The sequence below is a fragment of the Anas platyrhynchos genome, chromosome 16, assembly GCF_047663525.1.
Source record: "Anas platyrhynchos isolate ZD024472 breed Pekin duck chromosome 16, IASCAAS_PekinDuck_T2T, whole genome shotgun sequence".
NCBI lineage: Eukaryota > Metazoa > Chordata > Aves > Anseriformes > Anatidae > Anas > Anas platyrhynchos.
The window spans coordinates 3,755,796-3,762,287 of record NC_092602.1 but is presented as its reverse complement, the minus strand read 5'-3'; the positions used below and the strand labels follow the sequence as shown (position 1 = coordinate 3,762,287).

The following is a 6,492-nucleotide window of genomic DNA, read 5'->3' as shown; positions in this document are numbered from 1 at the left end:
CAGGCTTGGAGAAGCCAAGATGGACTTTTATTGCACAATAACTGGCTGATGTTAACATTACCTTCTCCGCAGCCCTGCTGATGTTTTTCTCATCATGTTTTCTCTCTATATAGAGGCCAGACTGTGAGAAATCTGGGGCAGGCCCACTCAAAGGTCTCGGCCTGGTGGACCTTTATTTACGGCAAGTAGGCTTCCATGGGAAGCTGCTGACATCCAGCTGGTCACCTCCTCTTGGCCCAGCACTGAGCAGAACAGGACCGTGGCTGTTTGTACTACACTAATAACAATATTAATGAACACAACATTTGTTATGGCAGCTGATGAAAGCATGAGGCATCTGGTATGGCACGTGGTGTTGAAGACTTTCATGACCAAGCCCTGAAGACGGCACGAAGTCCTTGGAGATAGGTTTGATTCTAAAAGATCCTTCACTCCACCATCCTGAGGGAGCAGGTCACGCTTAAGGTGGTAGCTGACCTTGCTAGTTAATAAAGCTGGATTTGTTTAGGCTTATTCTGCACAAGTCAAAAGGAAAGGCCAAGGATGCCCAAATCCAGCCTTCACTGACATGAGGGGCCCTCCTCAGAGAGACTGAAGCAATTTGTATGCACTGAGCTGTGTAGAAGAATGTCACTGATTTATAAATGTCAAACAGGCTCTGAGCAGCCCACACACGAACCTCAGTGAATTCTTACCTCTGACCCGCTCATTGGCTCCAGCAGCGGCATGGGCTGATTTAGAGCCCCTTACTGTAAGAGCTTTAACATCTCACACAGGCTGTGGCTGATCTGAATATGTCAAAGGGGACTGAAGGTCAAAATTTCCATAAATTAGGCCTTGGATTGTTACCTATCATGTAATAGGATTCTCTGGCCAGTTAATGCTGTGAACTACAGACATTCAGCGCAGCAGTTCCCCTGCAGCCCAGTTCCCCTGCCCTTCTACTGAACTGGTGAGGCTGTATGTCCAAGGAGAAGGAGCGTCTTCAAAGCTGCTTTCCTCCAAAGAGAAAAAACGGAGCAGGACAAAGGACTGGGACTCTAGGCAGGGGTGAGTATGCAATCCTATTTAGAAATATTCTAATTTAGGGAGCAATTGGAGGGGGGGGGGAATCTGATTCTTGTTTTGAGAAGCTATAATTCAGTTTTTCCTGGAGCTAAATAATGTATATTTTTAAAAGCAAATTTCAGCACAATATGCATGGTCAGCACAATAGTGGGTGTTCATGGTTTTAGGGTTTGCCGAGCTCTGAACTGTTGATGTGCTAGGCACCACTGAGCAGCCCCAAGCCTTTATAAGGGTATTGACTTCACTTATAACTGGCTAAACTGCTGCTGGGTGCTGCAGGGCATGCGTATACACGTATGATGGTGTTATTATTTGTCTGTTTAAAGTTAGTACCGTGTAGCTTAACCAAGATGGAGTGCTCTTGTGTAAATCACAGGGTGGCAGATAGTAAGAAATGCCTCCTGTCCTGATGGCTGTGACAGAAATGACTTGTTCATTGGTCAGAAGTCCTCCTGAAGCCACAGGGTCTGGTTCTTGGCCAGTGAAAATTTGGCTGAGTAGAAACTCAGTGAAGGATACAGCGTGCAGATGCAGATGTATATATGGGGCCGTAGAATTAGCCCTGTCAAAACTGAATGTAAATATTTCATGGTGCCCTACTGAAGAAGAAAAACAGCAAGCAGGGGATTTTCAGTTGAGGCTATGTAGCTCTACTGAAACCCTGCTTGGTTCAGCAATTCCTAATTTGCTGGAGGGAATCACTGGGGACTAGTACATTCCTGTGTCTTGGCTTGGGAGCAGGGAAACTGGGCCCTTGTGTGCATGGTGGGACATGGAGGAAGGAAAAGTCTGGAGGGAAGTTTTCTGAAGCAGCTGAGTGTAGACAAACAGGTGCAAACACAGCGATACAAGGGCAGCAGTGTGTGGAGGCACAGACTATGGCACAGCGGTCTCTACTACCAGCACTAACTCTGGAGGAATAGCCCTACTTAGCTGGGAATTTGAGTGTAAAACAACAATAAATAAGGAGTGGCGAGTCAAGCAGCAGAAAACCAGGGAAAATTCCAGCTGGACTGTATCTGTTAAGATTCACACTCAGACAGAGGTGTATTTCTGCCAACATTGATTAAAGAGGTCTCTATGAAACACAGTTCTTACAGCTTCTCCAACTTTTTTTTTTTTTTTTTTTCCAATTGGTCTGTTTTGTTCTAGAACATGACCCCAGGCCCAGTCCTGAAACGGGTGAATATTTTCACATGAAGAAACCTCTGAGCTTTTGGAGGAGCTGCAGGGGCTCGGTGCTCCTCAGGACCAGAGAGAGACCTGCTGTGTGCCAAACAGATGATACTGCACAGGGCATTGACAGCTTTTCTCAGGTAATAAGCAGAGTATCAGGGATGCAATGTGGGCTGAGCCCAGGCTCACCAGTCTCTGTTTAATTGTGTCTGAGGTTTCCAGGAGAGGCTTTACAAACCAAGACCTGCTGAGGGCTATGTGGTCTTCACAGATCCCTCAGTTAAGTGCTGGGACTTTGTCCCCATGTTTGTATGTTCATTTCCCCTTGCTACTGGCTGCCTTGCCAAGTACCATGGCACTCATGTCTGACACTGCTCCTACTGTTGGTATTCCTGGATTCCCCTTGCAGCTTCTCCACCACCCTGACCATTTCTCTGCCTCCCTTCCCTATGTCCAGGTTCTTGCAAAGCTCATCTCTCCAGCACAATTGTGCTACAATATCCAGCAGCCCTTTACACCCATGAATACCCTACAGGTAAGACATCATGAATGATCAGATCACTAGCACAAAATGATGTAGTGCAGGTGGGAATCAATGAGAAGGGGACTGCGTGGGCACTGGAGGCAGGAGCCCAGATAGCCTTCCTGATGTGAGCAGCCCAGCTGCTGAATAAAAGCCTTCACCTTTCCTTCAATCCACTGGGATTAAAACCTCTGTGTGCTTGGGTAGGTCCTCTGCCTCCTATTTCCCCAGCTATTCTCTTAGCTAGGTTTGAGTACTTTAGGAATCTGCAGTCCCACAGACATGGCAGAATGTCCGCATCACGTGCTAAGTTTCCTTCCACTGCTGCCAGGCTTGAAAGACAAATACTGTGAGAGAAGAAAGAGACAGGATACAAACACCTACATCGGGACTTTTTCTGAAGCAGGCTGGGTGGCAAAATTGGAAGAATGCTAGGAATGTCCATTCTGGTTCACAGTCGAACCCGATCCTTCAGAACACCCACAGCATAACTAGCCCCAGTAAGAATGGCTTGGGACACAGTTGGATGTAGCTTTGCTCTTTGGTTTCTTCCAAAGAGGTGCAGCCTTTCTTCTCTGCAGTGTCTTCGTGATCATGGTATTGAAAGGCCCCAAAGCAGCACATCTCTCAAGCTGAGGGGAATGCAGCCACAGAGCAGGATCCAGGTACATCAGGTGCAGATCACCCTTGCCTGATACCTCCTGGATTGTTTTTTTACCTCGGCAAAAATTGTTCCACAGCACGAGGGTGCTATACTGCCACTCACTGCACAGGTCCAGATGATGTTACGAGCAGCAGGAAGCACATCCATAGTGCCAGACCTGGAAACCGCATGTCAATAACAATTCATGTTGCAGAACAGTGCAGCAGAGTTCAAATTAAGGGAGCCTTTTGCCTGACAAGCAGAAGCTGTTTATTGGGAGATGAAAGCACCTCTCTCATGAGCAGGCCTGCTCATTCATTTTTAAGCAGCCCCCACATCAGAAATTCTTGCAACCTGGAGTCCTGGCTGTCTGGTCAAGTGGAGGCCACAGCCCAGAAGGAACCAAACTAATGTAAGCAGTTGCTTCTCCTTGGAACATTCTCATGCACAGCTTTGCCAAGCCACCTCAAGGGCTTGTAGCTTGTTTCTGTCTCCCTTTAGCAGTGTGTCAGTACTGTACTGTGGGAGAAACCAGAATGCTGCAAAGCTCCCTCAAGTTGTGGCTTCACCTGCCTTAGCCCTGTTACCTTCACCAGATAAACATTCCCTCCTAGCAGTGACCTGGAACAAACTGTCTAGCAAGAAATGGAAAACAAAGCCACAGAATCTTTTCTGGGGTCAGGAGTGTCTGTTCTTGGCAATAAATCAAAGGTAGCAAATTTCCTTTGAATATTCTGGGCTTGACAGAATGACAGTGTATCTCCCAGACAAGACACGAGACTTACATTGCAGTCAGGAAGGATGATCTCTGATGGTTACATTGCAGCAAATGTTACCATCTCGTTTTTGACTGCAGTTTGTACGGTTTGTGCCACAACCAAGGCAAAAAAAATAACTGAATGCTATATTACACAGAGAGCAAAAGGTCCAAAGCCCAGAGAAACCATCATAAAGAATTCTGCTGATTCTGCTCGCCTTTGAGTAAGGTGCTGCATGTAGTCTGTTCAATTGCCTGTTGAGTCCAGTCAGCATTTGCTGATACTGTTACACGCTTGAGTCAAAACACACCTCACTGCCTCACTGCCTTGGCGAAGGATCTGCCCGTTATCCTGTGAAATTTCCTCTGCTTGTCTGTCAGGGCTGACATGCTGTAATCTTGGGGGATAATCAACAGCGAAACCATTCATAAATCACAGCTAACAGAAAAGACGCCGATAGGGTCTTAAATTTCAAGCCTGCGAAGCCATCATTTCAACAATGACAGTCAAAGGGGAGATTAAGAATTCTTTTACATGGAAAAGTTTTTCTTGGAAGAGCAGCCCTCTCTTTGGTTGCGTATAAATACAGTCATGTGGATTTGATTTTTACATGGCCCTTCTGCCCGCTTGCGGGGAGCGCTCTGCAACCCCAATGGGCCTGTTCTCGCACCAAGCAGGCGATTGGAGGGACTGCAGCAGGATTGGAGTAAGGCATCAAAAGCAAAGAACTAAAGCTTTGCCGGGTGCCAGCAGAGGCCAAATGGGGCATCTGGGAGGCAGTGGCAGGATGTCCCACAGAACAGACCCTCTTAGCTCAAGTGCAGCATGCCTCTGGGTCTGATTGCGGAAAGGGAATAAGACCAGTGCCATTTCATGGTGCAAGTAAAGCATTCAGAATTTATCTGTACTTGCACATTGTGGTGTTTAAAGCTGTAAGGGTACGGTGAAATCTGTAGCCAAGTGTGAATGCAGGGCTGGACTGACACTCCAGCTGCAGGATAGGTGCTTGTCTCTGATCCAAACTGTGTCTTGTCTTGCTTTGTTTATTTGAACTGCTATGACTCAGAGGAAGAGGAGGGGGAGTGCTTCTGTGCAGTTCTTGCCCTCCCTGCCATGGATGACAAGCAGCACTCACAGCATCTCTCTTTAGGTTGAGAAGAGCTAGTCTTAGGCTCTGGAATAATGCTCTTGGCTGTCCCCAGACAGCCCAGCTGGAAACGGACCCTGCCTGCAAGTCATGGATAACAACTGTTTACAGCATATTTTCCTGCTAACTATAGCAAAGTCTATTTGAATTACTCAGAGTGATGTTTGACTCTAGTTGTCTCCATTTCCATCCATAGGGCAGAGTAGGAGAGCTAATAATGACTGGTCAGATGGGAAAGCCAGAGAAGAAAGACCACATGGAGGAATACATGTACAAGCTGCTAAGATGTCTAATGTGCTTTCCTTTGGTTACTCTTCCATTCAGAGCGAGAACTAGGTCGCTTTCTGCTGGTATGTTTACACTCCCTGATTTCCAGACATACACTATGTTTCCTACTTCTGTTTTTCTATCCTACTTAATTTCATGGCAAGCAAGGGAAAAATACTGTTCTGGGAAGGACAGTTTTGTTCTAAGCATGGTTAAAGAAAAATAAGCACACCAAAAGCTACCCTGGTGAATTAAAAAAAATAATAATTCAAAAAAGTAAGTGATTCATAGCTTATGATTTTCTGGAATTTTTTTTTTTAATGGAAGAAGCATTAATAATAGTGAGGATAACTCTTCCCAAGAATAAACATTTTTTTCAGATTTTTTGGTGTTTGTTTAGAATGCAGGAGCAGAGGGGAGATGTAAATCCTCACTGAGCAACTTACAGATTAGATTCTTGACTCCACAAATGGATGTTATTGTAAGGACTCCTATAGTTCATATTCTTGGCTAGTCTATTGGTGTAGTGTTGTGTCTCTTTGATATACGACACATTATTCCCTCTGTAATGTCTCACAGTCAATGGCACATTTCTTCTCCAGGTATCCACCCCATTTAGCACACTTATAAAGCTTGGAAGGACAGCCACAGCTCTCAAATTGCCTGCTGAGACATGGCACGTTGAAAACAGGGCATGACACAGTAACACGTGATGGACAGTGGGGGAGATGGCTTCACTGGTCTCCTAGCTCTATTTCCTACAGCTCTAAATCAGGTATGACATGAAAGAAATGATTTGTGCACCATATGGTGACCTGAGGATTGGAAGGCCATCTTCTTCCAAGAGCAGTAGCTGTCAACTTGTCACTTGTGGAAGGAAGCCAAGAAAAGCAAGCCTATAGTCAGCTTA

General features: G+C 45.9%; 1 long non-coding RNA gene across 1 annotated transcript in view; it reads left to right on the top strand.

Moving 5' to 3' along the window:
* LOC110352112 (uncharacterized) overlaps positions 1-6,492 on the top strand; it is a 55,902-nt gene that overhangs the window by 10,947 nt on the left and 38,463 nt on the right. The window contains exons 6-9 of the long non-coding RNA XR_011803783.1: positions 114-1,050; positions 2,221-2,384; positions 5,512-5,665; positions 6,185-6,357. This is a non-coding gene — a long non-coding RNA (uncharacterized lncRNA). The remainder of the gene's footprint in view (positions 1-113; positions 1,051-2,220; positions 2,385-5,511; positions 5,666-6,184; positions 6,358-6,492) is intronic.